General features: G+C 41.6%; 1 long non-coding RNA gene across 1 annotated transcript; it reads left to right on the top strand.

Annotated features, from left to right (window-relative positions):
* The first annotated feature begins 16 nt into the window (after positions 1–16).
* LOC120717141 lies at positions 17–3534 on the top strand. The gene is made up of 3 exons (XR_005692097.1): positions 17–393; positions 2509–2669; positions 2994–3534. It is a non-coding gene; the product is annotated as an uncharacterized LOC120717141 (long non-coding RNA).
* Positions 3535–13867: the final 10333 nt, after the last annotated feature.

The following is a 13867-nucleotide window of genomic DNA, read 5'->3' as shown; positions in this document are numbered from 1 at the left end:
CAAGGTCGATGATAGTGTGCATATAGTGTGACAAAGTGTGAGTCTGGTTTATATTTTGTGGTAAAATGTGTATTTCGTCTTCTTCTGGTGTTAAATACGAATAACCAAAAATAATGTGGCTGTTTGTCTGAAACAGGAAAGATGACCACAGAGCTTCTGAAAGCCCCTGACAGTTTCTGTGAAAGGTTTTCATAGAGCTACCTGGGAAATGATAACTCTTCTTTTAATGCACATCCTGTGCACTAAGAGTATTTTTTATAAGCTGTGGTATCTGCAGTGACGTCCTCTGTGTGTTTTACTCTGCAGAGTGTGATCCAGCTGCAGTCTACTCAGACGTGAGAACTGAAGATATAAGTTATGGAGAAATCACCATCAAACCAAACAGACCCAGAGGTAACCGATGCTCTTTATTCACTAAGAAAGAAAATTAGTTTGTTGCCTGAAAGGGAAGCTCTCGTTTTTGAAGACATGAGCCAAGACAACACGAGGAACCTCAGGTTCAAAGAGGCAAATTGAAAGTCTTGAAGTTACACCAGTGGTGGGAAAAATATGCACATCCTTTACTCAAATAAAAGTTTCAATATCAAACTGTTATTGTCCTTCACCGTCCTCGGTCTGCATGGACGTCTGTCAGTCTTTGTCACTATTTCAATGATATGTCAGCATATCTAAATGCATGTTCAGTTGTCCAGGTAAGTAAATGCCAAGGGCTCTCAATGAAAACCTATTCTGTCAGTATAGGAATTCAGAGATTAACCCTTTAAGACCTACCATAGAACCAAGTCCGCCAGAGCTTATATTATATTTTTACATGCTGTGGAGCCATTTTTGGGAGCATTTCAAGTTGCTATACATCAATACAACCATTATAGCCCAGATTTTAATAATATGTATTCATTAAGTGCATAGTAATTACATAAATTGCAAAAAAGTGCAATAAACTATAAAAAAATTGAAAATCGTTTTTGATTTTTTAACATATATTTGTAGTTAGAGAAATTTAAGTGGCTTTTCCCTCAAAACTGTAAATACAAAAAAGTTGCACAAAATAGTTTCCCACCACAGGAAATTTATTTTGAGTGTCTTCATAGTTTTATTTTTGAAATACACCAATTTTTATACACTGCAGGAAAAACAAAAATAAATATTATAGTGCAAATTTGCAAAAAAGCAGCATATGCATCAAAATAAACTATTTCCAGCAGTGCAATAAGAGTCCTAAGCATCCCAGAAACGACACAGAAAGTCATAAAGTCAAAGATAACTTTTAAAAAGAGCAGTATAGGCCCTGAGGCCCTGATCGTAAAAAAGACTACATTTCCGCGAAAATGACGTCACTTCCGGTTTCGGGCAGGTAATGGCGGAAATGCAAAAGTTCGCGCTGACGTCTATTCCAACGTAGGAAGTGTTATGGACAGCTGATCGGATCGGTAAAGCGTGTTTCTGGAATATTATGTTTTTGTTCCTGCAAGCGCTTTTTATGCAGTTTTTGCAAAGCTTTATGTGGAAGGAAACCGTGACCTAGGACAAGCTGATGGCATAAGATGTAAGTACAACTCCTCCGGTTTCATATGCAAAAAAAAATTTTGCGCTAGCTTACGTGGTTGCAGTGCTACTGGGATTTAAAAATAGTTACGCATAACAGAGCGTTCCCGCTCCGATCGGCTCTAAAGGGTTAGGATTCCCACATTAAGAAGCGGCAGGAAAACAGTTGAAAAACTGAGACTTTCTTGAGAAAAATTTGAAAAATCTCTGCAAATTCTTTACTCCCTATTTGGACTTCTTTTACTTCTGTAGTATTCGTGGGTTGTTTTTTTTTTTTTTTGGTTTTTTTTAAAGAGTGCCAACATCTGTTGCTCAGGAGAAGACTTCACTGACTCCAACCTGTAACAATTGCCAAAATGTCCAAAATAAATCTAATGCCTGTTGTACTATATAACAGAAATGTTAAATATTAAATAATGTTCTTTATATTTACCTTATATTTAAATAAAAAAAAATTACATGTTAGCTGCAGCATTGGGATTATGCTAATTGGACTGGGTGTTACCAGTGTTCTCTTTCACATTCACTTGGTGTGAGCCAGAACAAACATCAGCTACTCTGACATGTATCACTCTCCCATATGATCATGTAAAATGAGTCTACAATGTGCTGAGACTGTCTTCCATTACATGAACTACCAAACGCTTCCTGGTGGGTTTCTTTCACATTAAAAGGTCAGCTATGAAAGTTTGACTGCAAGGCCTTTAATGTGAAACTAATGAACAAAGTTCTGAGTTTCATTCATGTAACGTTAATATGATTCAGGTTATGAGCAGCAGCTGATGCATTTTGCTTCAAATAAATTAGTGCTGTCAAAATGTATAAGAACAACAGGAAAACGGGGAAGATTTGTTGAACTGGAAACTGTTTCCTGAGGAAAATTCTATCCCAAAAATGACTTCTGCATTATCTTCATTTTGACTGGTCTCATACTGTTTGAACTGTGTATGTTTTTATTTTCAGAGTTTCTACCAGAGCCAAATGTGATCTACTCCTCACTGAAGTAATCCACCAGACCAAACATTCAAATCTAGCTGCTGGTCCTCAACCCTGAGGATGTTCATTTTAAAACAGATTTGTATACATTCTCATTCTTCTCACTAAATACACTCTTAAAACCTCATGTTAAAAAAAAGATTTTTGTAAATATATATCAAATGTAAAAGCTAAAATTATATATATATATATATATATATATATATATATATATATATATATATATATATAATAAAAAAAATATATATAATAAAAATATATAAAAAGAAAGAATGAATAGTTACCTCATCCCGCCTTAAATTGTCTCTGTGTTGTCAAATTAGCAACACACATTCATTAATAATTAAGCAATAATATATAGTATAGAACTAGTATAAAAACGAATGCTGTTTATTTAACATACTCAGTAACTTTCCTGCTCTTTATATTTGATTTCTATGTGTGCTCCACAGCAGTGACCTGTTTTCTCTGCAGGATCAATAAACTTTGGTCTGACTTGTTGTTCTTCTCGTGTGGTTCTGTGGGTTTCATGAAAATCTCTGATGGAAGGTATGAGTTGCTGTGGCAAACCCATGCATGTTTCTCTTCAGAGCAGATAACAAAGAAAAAAATAAATACAACCACAGCCGCAGACTAAAAGCAACATGAACACTATTCAGTGGCTGGAAACTTCACACAAAAGCTTCAAATAAAGGTTGTGCGTGTGTCAGTGGTTAAAGTTTTGATTCAAGGAAATGAAATCTGTGAGACTTTATTTTAGATGCTCTTTAAAAAAACATGTCTCTGGAGATTTTTCAGCTTAAGACGCTGCACACATTCATCTTAGTTACTGTTTTATTGATATGTGTGGTCCAGCTCTCTCACTGGGGACATCCATGTCTGTCCTCAATCACTGATATATCTGGGTTTTAGTTCAGTCACAGTCAGAATCAGTTTATGCCACCATAACATGGGTCATGTGTTTTAGAACAAGGAACACTTCTTTTATCATACTCCAGTAGTGTTTTCAAAGGAAGTAGTTTGTGTTTATGAATGTGATATTTATCTGTGAACAAGTTTATACAATCTGCACTCATTCTGTTTCTATGTGAACAGATACATATTACCATCACTTAGTACAGTGTTTTACACATGGAGCAGGAGCAGAGTCTCTAAGTTATTGTAAAAGATGCAAACTTTTAAAATAACCAATAAGAGTGCATTTATGTATCATGTGATCTCATACACAAACTGGAAACACAAAGGTGTCGTAATCTTTCAACAAATATCTCAGAGCAGCGTCTGTTTATAATAAAGTGCCCTCTAGTGGGCACAGTGGTTAAAAACAAAGCAGGAAGCAAACACTTGGCTTTAAAAATATGGACATTTCCTTTGACCCACAAATCTGAAACTTTTAAGAATTTCATTTCTAAGATCTGGTGAAATATTAAAGAAAAACCTCTGTGTGCATTTGATGTTCTGTAAACCAGCGATCCTCAACCCCCACGGATCAGAGTCGTTTGGTACCTGGCCGCGAGAGTTGAGGCTCGAGTGTGAAATTTTTCAGAATGGTTTTCAGGGTTTTTATCGTTATTTTTTAAAATCGTTTTTATCATTAACTCTGTTTCTCTGGGTCTTCTCCCGTGTGTTATGAATAAATCTTTTTTTTTGTACCGGCACTGGTATTAATTTTGTTGTATTTATCTGCGACACCTTAAAGGCCGCAAATATTGTGGGACATAAACCAGTCTGTGGTGCAAAAAAGGTTGGAGACCACTGCTGTTAACAGTCAGTGCTGGAGGATATTTACATTTTTCATTGCAGTACCAAAAATGACCGCTAGTATTGCTCAAATGGCATGGGCTATATCAGAGCGTTCTCACTCCCGAGGCGTAACATGTCGACGTTTTGTCACGTCCCGCGGCGTTCCTGGGGAACGCGAAAGGAGACCTTCGGCGTTCTTATGGTACGCGGCGGGTTATGGCTGGAATCCAGTGCAATGACGCTCCCGCGGTAGTGGACGTTCCAGCCCTGTATTCCAGCCCTAAACCTAACCTTATCCCTAGCCCTGACCATAACCTTATTCCTGACCTTAACCAGGACTTTAATGATGTTAAATAGCGTGTTTCTAAGCGATTTGAAGAAAAAGAGCGAACATGTGTAGATTCAGTCCAGACGGTTCTCATATTTATTTCCTCTTTTTTCCGAGGTCGTCATTTAGGAACGTGGTGGGTAGCCGAAAACGTAATATGGTGACGATTTGTCACCTAGCGTAAAATGTTACGCTTTGGGAGTGAGAACGGGTTGGCTATATTGTGAAAAAGTGGGACGTCGCTGTATTTTGGAACAAATTTTGTGTGTTTGATGTGTCTTTCAGGGTCTGACTTTCAGGCATTTTTCTCCTGAGATGTTTCCTGAAAATCATCTCAGCAATCCTGAAAAGAACAGACACATGACTTCCCCAAACATAAGACCAAAGCATCCTGATGTTAAAGTAATTCTGTATCCTTGTGCTTATGACTGAGATCCTCTCTGCATTAAATTCCATTATAGTTCCATATTTGGTTTTCCTTTAAATATTAAAATACATTTCCATTATTTATTAGTGTTTTAAAGATTCACCAGAATTCCAGAGAATTCCAGGGATAAATACATTTAACACAGCTGGAGCCCAGTTCAGTTGAATTAGTTGAATTACACTCATCATGTTACAGCAGATCTAGGTTTGAAATTTGGTGAGATTTCTGTTAGAAAACAAAAGAACGTATCCAATAATCAGCTGGCACTGTGAGCTCTAGTTCAGCTTCCAGTTTCCTCTTAATGTGTGTCACACATGTAACACCAAGAGAATTAAGGACTCTTTATGGATGCTGACTGTAACTTGTGTCACTATCACGTCAATATGAACCAGATCCTTTGAGTAATGTTTCGAGCACCTCTTTGAGTCTGTGCCATGAAGATTTAGGGCAGTCCTGAAGAAAAACAAGGGTCAAACAAAGTGCTTACGTTTACCTAATATAGTGGCCAATGAGTGTAAGCTCTGTGTATAAAGGCAACAACAGCCAGTAGGTGGCAGAAGAGAAGCTTCAGTTTGCCCAACACATAATGGTTTCATCTGACCTTTGACATTTAATGTCACAGGAGAAAAAATGTAAATATGAGGTTAGAAGTGGAAATAAAAATTTGGGTATTAAAAAAATAACAGGACGGAACAGTCGACTGACATAAAGTATTATGCGCGTTGTGCAAGACAGAATTTTCTTTTCACAGAAGCACTTCCATCTTAAAATATCACATGGGCTGTGTCCCAATTCAGGGTCTGCACGCTTGAAGTACGCGTTTTGCCTCCCCCCACCGCAGGGAAAAGGGTAACACCACCTGGGTCTGGGTGCAGTTCCCCCCTCCAGGGGCAAGGGTACCTAGACCCGGTTTGTAGAGTACGCTTGGGGAGTGTGATCGTGTGTACAGCGTCTCTTTATGTCTGTCTCCACGTTGGTTGAGTGTGGAGTAAGTGCATATGAGAGCATGAGGGCGGGAATGGATGTTTGTATCTGTGTGTGCCTGTATGTCTGTGTCTATATGTCAGGTTGGGTGTCAGGCGCCACCTCTCTGGGGACATCTCAGGCCCTCCAAGGTTTGGAGGCCTATCTCCCCCAACCACCACTTCCCCTGCCAGTGGCGGACTCCCTCAGACATCGGTGCGTTGGTGGTTCTTTGTGTCCGGGGATGGGCGTCCAGGTACACACCGGCTCACTCCTTGGCAGTCGCTTATCGGGGCCTGGAGCCTGGGGCTCACTCGGGCCACTTCGGAGGTGGGGTGCCCCCGGCCTCTCGGCCTGGGGCTCGGTCACTCAGGCACGGCTGGCTGCCGGTGGAGCTCACGGGCGCGTCACTGCAACTCCCCCTGGCTTCTGCTCCGCGGCTGCTGAGTGAGCCCTCATCTGGGACTCTCCTCAGCTCTTTCTGGGACAGTGGCGCGGCTGCCCCTCTGTTGGTCTTCCTTGGTCTCTTGTGTTCTGGGGGCCTCTGAACGAGCTGATGGTTCACTCGTTAAGCTGAAAGAAAGATGCTTTAATCACAGGAGTCACACATGTGTCCACTGTACCATCTGGGAACTCTTCTTGTTTAGCACTCGTAATAACACAAACACTAAATCCTCCTGTTTGTAGCAGTGTACACCTGAGACTGTCACCTGTCTGTCTGTCCTGCACTCTCTCTCTGTTTCTTTCTCTCTGATTGTGTAATAAAAGTATGAACATGTGTTTATAAGTTACACTTGTGTTTGAATCCTGCAGCTTATCACACATTTGATTTCCATGTGTGACAACTGCAAGTGTCCAGAGTGAGGACAGGCTGAGGGACCCACTGCTGAACATCATCTGTGAGGCTTTGCACCCCTGATGATCCACCAGGACAAACTCAGCAGTGTGTGAGGAAGAGGAGGAGGAAGAGCCAGCAGCAGCTGACAGATGGAGAGAATAGACAGACTGTTCCCTGTTTGTGAAGGACTGCTAGGAAAGTTTAACATAACTAATTGTCTGTCCTGAATCAGTCTTATTAGGCAATGTTCAAATAATTTGATCATTCCAGTGTTTTCAGTGTGGGAGAAAGTACTCAGGGCCTTCAAGTTTCACACCATGAAAGGCAGCAACAAGTTTAATATTCAGAAACCTAAAGTATGTATCAGCAGCAGAATGGAACTAAAAATAAATGTTTGTTTCAGTTCTATGAAGCTTTGAGTATTTTGGATTAGTAGCACTGCTGTGTTTGTTGCATCATATTGCTGTAATTGTTTATATGCTTTATATATTCTGAGGTAAGTTGATCTATAGTGTTATATCATATTCTATAAGGATGTTATGTGTTTGTATACTTTCTGCCCAGTTTGACCCATTTAGCAGAAGTCAGCCTGTTTAAGGCTCTGATATCTATTCTGTATGACTTAAAGCAGTTATGACATGGTCGGATTTTCTCACCCAATAAAGGAATATTTAATACATCAGTCTACTCTTCATTTTATCAGAAACAGTTATCACAGCTCGTACATTTTCTTTTTACACATATATGTAAGCATTGAGCCAAATGTAATGATGCCAACATATTAAACGAACAATATTTGTCTCTTATGTATAACACATCTATATATACACTGTTTTTACTGTTAATGCAATTACATTCCATTTTGGATGTGACATGAACGTAATTTTTGTGTTGTGACATCCTGACATGTTGATAGCTGGTACATTCATCGTGTAGTTTCAGCGCTTAGCAGCTTTGTGCCCAGTCAGTTTACATGTAGAACTTTATATTGTTATTTAGAGCACTGAAAGGAAAATGCTAGTGTTGGGTTTATCTAGGCACAAACCCCGCTGGAACACAAGACACTCAATAACTGCACGACGACAAAACAAGGCAAGAAATGTTGAAATGTTTGTCTGCTATATGAATAGAATTCTGTGTTCACATGTCAGTTTCATAGAAACAAAAAAAGGAAATAGTCGTTTGTGGTTTTACACTCAGAATTTAAAACAAACAAAACTACTGATGTAGTTAAAGAACAGTTGCTAAAAACACACTTCAAAACAAATTTTCATTATCTTATTAACATGTTATGCTCTGGTGTGAAAAAAACCAATGTAAAATATGATGGTTTGTCCATCGTTTAAACAATTTTTATGTCCAGTTAACGGACTCTGTACCAAACAGGTAAATTGGCCCAGCTTCTATATGAATTTGACTCGTACCGTATGGACATCTTGGGCATCTTAGAAATGCGATGGGCAGGAAGCGGGAAGATGGTTAGTGATGGAAAGATGGTGCTCTACTCTGGCCATGCCCAAGACCATGCACGCAGCATGGGCTTCATCCTCTCGCGACGTGCAACAACATCATTGCTGGCCTGGAAGCCCATTTCAGACCGCCTAATCTTGGCTCACTTCCAAGCTAGGCATGTGAAAGTCACAATTCTTCAAGTATACGCTCCAACAGAAGAGGCTGGCGATACTGACAAGGATGGTTTCTATGCGATGCTCCAGGATGCCATTGACAACTCCCCGCGTCATGATTTGCTGATCGTGGGCGGAGATTTCAACGCGCAAATAAGCAGTAACCGGGACGGCCTGGAATCGACTATCGGCCCGTTTGGAATCGCGGCAATGACAAATGAAAACGGTGGGCGGCTGATCTCGTTCTGTGCGGCAAACCGGCTGACCATCAAGAACACCTTCTTCAGCCACAAGCGGATACACAAGGCGATGTGGAAGGCCCCCGGTGGCGGATATACAAACGAGATCGACTACATCTGCATATCATCCCACTGGGCATCCACCATTAGCGATGTTAGAGTGTGGCGTGGAGCCGACATTGACTCTGATCACTACCTGCTAATTGCCAAATGTAAACTTCACCTGAAGTGCCTCCAACCACGACTGCAGCGGCCAAGTCCTTTTAACGTTCAACGCCTGAAAGATGCAAATACGGCAGAAACTGCTTCCAGCTCCTTGCTGCGGAAGGAAATAACAACGAAAATCCAGATACACTCTGGGATGAGCTAAAAGAGGCTGTGGTCGGTGCAGCAGAATCAAAGATTGGTCGCCGACAGGGCGGCTTTAAGGAGCGCTGGATCTCCGACCGTTCATGGGAACTTATAGATCAACGTCGGTTGGCAAAGTCAGTTCGGGACCAGGTGGCCTCTGACCCGCATGCTTCTGCAGACCAGCGTGAGAGGGCCATGGCCACCTACCAAGACCTTGCCCGACAGGTCAAACGCAGCTGCCGGCATGACAAGCGCGAATGGATCGAAGTTAAAGGCATCGAAGCCCAAGGAGCAGCCGATCGGAACAATACCCGAACCTTATATCGCATTGTACGAGATCTAACTGGGGTTCGTGGTGGCCGCGGTGTTCCAATCCGAGACAAAAATGGACGTGTCCTCCTTACTGCAGCTGAACAAGACCAACGATGGGTCGAACACTTCCGCGATACTCTGAACCAACATGAGCCACCCCAACTGTTCGAGGCCGAAGACCTGGCACCTTCTATGGATCTTCTTCCTGTCGATATCGGACAAATCAACATCACTGAAGTCAAGACAGCGATCCGACTCCTCAAGAGTGGAAAGGCCGCAGGCCTGGACGAAATCCTCGCCGAAATGCTGAAGCATGGCGGACCCCATCTTGAAGCTGCCCTTACAAGACTCCTAAACGCCCGCTGGTCAACATCACATGTACCCGATGATTGGACAAAAGGCACCAGCATCAAACTTCCAAAAAAAGGTGATTTGGGTGACTGTAACAACTGGCGGGGCATCACGTTGCTGTCGGTACCCGGGAAAGTGTTTTGCCTCGCTCTTTTGAATCGGCTACGACACGCAGTGAACGAACGATTGCGAGAAGAGCAGGCTGGGTTTCGGAGTGGCCGGTCATGCGTCGAGCAAATCTTCACCCTCCGCATTATCATAGAACAAACATTGGAATACCAAAGGAAGATTTCTATTAATTTCATTGACTTCGACAAGGCTTTTGACAGCGTCCACCGGCCGACTCTATGGGCTATCCTACGCCACTATGGAGTCCCTCAGAAGTTTGTAGATGCCTTTTGTTGTCTCTACTCCAACTCCCGTTGCTGCATCCGGACGGATGACGGCTGCACAGATTTCTTCAAGATCAATACTGGCGTCCGACAAGGATGCGTGCTATCCCCTTTTCTCTTCCTGTTGGTAATTGACTTCATCATGCGACGATCAGTTGACCAAGCTGGCATCGGTGTGCCCTGGCACAAAGCGTGTAATCTCACTGACTTGGACTTTGCAGATGACATCGCCCTGCGGGGCTCGACTCAGGAAGACCTCAAAAAGTTGACCGCGGCCCTGCAGAGGGAGGCGACGAAAGTTGGATTAAGAATCAGCGCCAAAAAAACCAAGGTACTCCGAGTTGGCTATGCACGTGCCCGCATTCCTGTCATGATCAACCAACAACATGCTGAAGAGGTGGAGAATTTTACATATCTTGGCAGCATCATCTCAAATGACGGGGTCTCTGGGATGTTGACGCCAGAGTAGGGAAGGCAGTTGGTGTCCTGCGACGTCTCCAACCTATTTGGAACTCGACCTCCCTGAATGTTAGGGTCAAGATCAGACTACTGAACTCTATCGTCTTTCCTACTGCATTTTACGCTAGTGAAACCTGGCACTCAACAAGTGCAATTATTCAACACCTGAACGTGCTTCAACAACGTGGCCTGCGGCGAATCCTGAGAATTTCCTACCGGGACCGAATAACAAATGAGGAGGTCCTACGAAGAGCAGGCACCTGCCCATTAACCGATGTCGTTGCAGAAAGGCACTTCCGCTTTGCGGGCCATATTTTACGCCTACCCCCTCATCGCCCAGCTAATATTGCCATGACATGGCGTCCACGCACTGGCAAGCGAAAGCAAGGCCGACCAAAGACCACATGGCGTCGAACATTCATGGACGATCTGAGAACTGTCGACATTGCCTGGGACGAAGCTGAAGCAGTCGCTGGATGGAGATCACTAGCTGCCCAATGCGCCGCCCGGCGTAGGAGGAACTAAGTAATGTCCAGTTAAAATGAGAGCTGCGGATAACTCGTTTTGTCTCTTTTGCTCTATAAATTACGGTGGCCCTGAGAGGCCAAACGGACTGCAACTTCAGAAAACACTTGCAAAAAGAAAAATGTTGCAAAAAGGAAAACGCTGCAAAAAGAAAGACGCTGCACTGCAACTTCAAGAAAAACGCTGCACTGAAACCGTTTTAGGAAACATATTTAGTTTTAAAGTAAGTGTCCGGGCTTTTCCTGCCTTTCTGGAGGGATTATATTTCACTAAAAAACGATCTAATATGCATGTCCACATAATTATGCATTATTATAATATTTTAAAAAACACACGCTGTATTTTAAAGAACATACATTAAGAAGCAAATTATATTAGATTTATATTTTAAATAAGACAAAATTTGGATTTTACAGCAGTAAAATTATTGTATCTCTACAGTTTAAAAATGTAATAAGCTTTGCCCTGCACAGAGTGGATAGTGAAACAAATGGAATCATCATAATGACATTATTTCATATTTATTACTTCCCCCTCATTGCTTTATTATTGTAGCTCTAGTAATAAATAATAATGTAAGGATTCTGGATCAGCACCGTGATGCCCATAGTATATACAGTATTCTGAAGAAGGTCTAAAATGTCACTGTGTGTGCGTGCATGTGTGTGTTTTATTTAGATGGATTGCAAGAGTTGTTAGGTGTGGATAATTAGATTATAGTTTATTGCAATAGCAAGTTGTGCCTTGTTCTCAGATCGACAGCAAGTGGAGAGTGATATATGGAAAAGATGGGATGGAAGGAAGAAGAGAAGCAAAGAGTGATTCACAGGCAGAGCCTAAATTATTTCTCACAGTTTTTTGTTGCCTTATGGTTCCAAGTGCTGTCCCCAATCTTTGCATTTTGTTATTATCTCATGATACTTGTTTAATGGTAAATGGCCTGTATTTATATAGTGCTTTACTAGTCCCTAAGGACCCCAAAGCGCTTTACATATCCAGTCATCCACCCATTCACACACACATTCACACACTGGTGATGGCAAGCTACCTTGTAGCCACAGCCACCCTGGGGCACAGCTACCATCTCTCCTATGGACTTTTTAATGTCTACAGTCTCATTGACTGTATACATTAATTGACTGTAGGCATTGCATTGAAAAGAAAAAACAAAAAAAGAACGCTCGGACATAATGGTCAGGTTTTTGACAGGGCTCCCACACAAACCCAAAGCAGGAGATGAAGCATAGCTAAATATGTTTCCAAACCAACCTCCTTTCAAGCCAAAGACTAGAAAATATGGTGAAGCATATCTTCCCTTTGGTTTCACCTGCACAAGTGCCGAGGTAGGTCTCCCCTGCATAATTGGTTTTCCCTTCATCGGGAGCAGCGCTGGGCTGTTCAAATCACGGACAAACAGTGTCCCACATTCTTGATTTTTAGTTCACAAACACTTGTTGTAATGACTAACTACTCCTGACATGTTGGAGATGTTAGCTCTTTATACAGTAAAGTTACAGTGGGATACAAATAATCAGGCTGATCCTGCCACGATTTGTCTAAATCACGGACAAACAGTATCCCACAGCTGTTTATGTTTTTAAAACCCATTTTGCACAGAGAGGCATTTTTTGAAAAATGTATTGATAGCAATGTTGAATATTATTACACAGGAAAAACACAACTACACGTAAAATAGTTACACCGTGACGCCTCTGCCTTTGTAAATGGAGGGACAGTAACTGTGTGTGTATATGAAGCGTGTAACAGTATTCTGTCTCTATCTGCCATTCTGCAATTCATCTCATGTAAACAATAATGTGCGCACAGCGTAACGTGATAAAAGGCACATACCTTTGACGTTGCGTGACGAACTCTGTATTCCTCGTCCACACGTAAACGCAAAAAAGGAGTTTTAAAAAAATCTCAGTTTTCGGTGATTCGAAATTCCGTTTACGTGTGAACGAAACAGCTGCGTTTTCAAAAATACCTGTGTAGGTTTGGACATAGCGTAAAAGAGTTAGTAATAAAATACACTACTAACTCTAATTTAATGGAGTTTACTTGTATTTACTTGATTGTTTACTACATGTTTGAGGTGTGAAATAAACCGCAATGGAGTTTGAAAACAAAATATGTGGCTGGAGGTTGTGTTTGTGCGGGGGTGGGCGATAGGGCCACCACAAACAATTATTTTGATAGTCGACTAGTCACCGATGATTTTTGCGATTAGTCGACTAATCAGATCAGAATCAGAATACTTTATTAATCCCGAAGAGAATTAGGAAATTATCATGCGTCCATTGGACGTAAAACGTACAGGTTATGCACCAGCAGTGTTGGGAAGGTTACTTTTAAAATGTATTCCATTACAGAATACATGCCCTAAAATGTATTCTGTAACGTATTCCGTTACGTTACTCAATGACAGTAACGTATTCTGAATACTTTGGATTACTTAATATATTATCATGCTTTTTACAACAACGTGAATGTACTATTGCTGTGTGATTTATTACTATTACTGAAGGTCCGCGACTCCGAACTGTAGTAAAGGGACCTCTGACTAATACGGCGGGGTCCCTGTCGGCTCGTAGCCAAAAAATAGCTTTACTTTGTTGTGTGGGTCAACTTTTCTTGCCAGAGACAGAGAGAGGCGTTGAAAGACTGCTCCAACGGAACTTATTGTTTCGGAGGAAAACACGAACACGGTGTACAGTCGAGTCTTAATAGCTTACTTACAACTGGGCTCGTCAGGCACTCTTCTTGGCTGAAG

The sequence above is a fragment of the Simochromis diagramma genome, unplaced genomic scaffold (assembly GCF_900408965.1).
Source record: "Simochromis diagramma unplaced genomic scaffold, fSimDia1.1 OVJJ01000493.1, whole genome shotgun sequence".
Classification (NCBI taxonomy): domain Eukaryota; kingdom Metazoa; phylum Chordata; class Actinopteri; order Cichliformes; family Cichlidae; genus Simochromis; species Simochromis diagramma.
The sequence above is the reverse complement of the archived record's forward strand: the minus strand, read 5'-3'. Positions and strand labels throughout refer to the sequence as shown.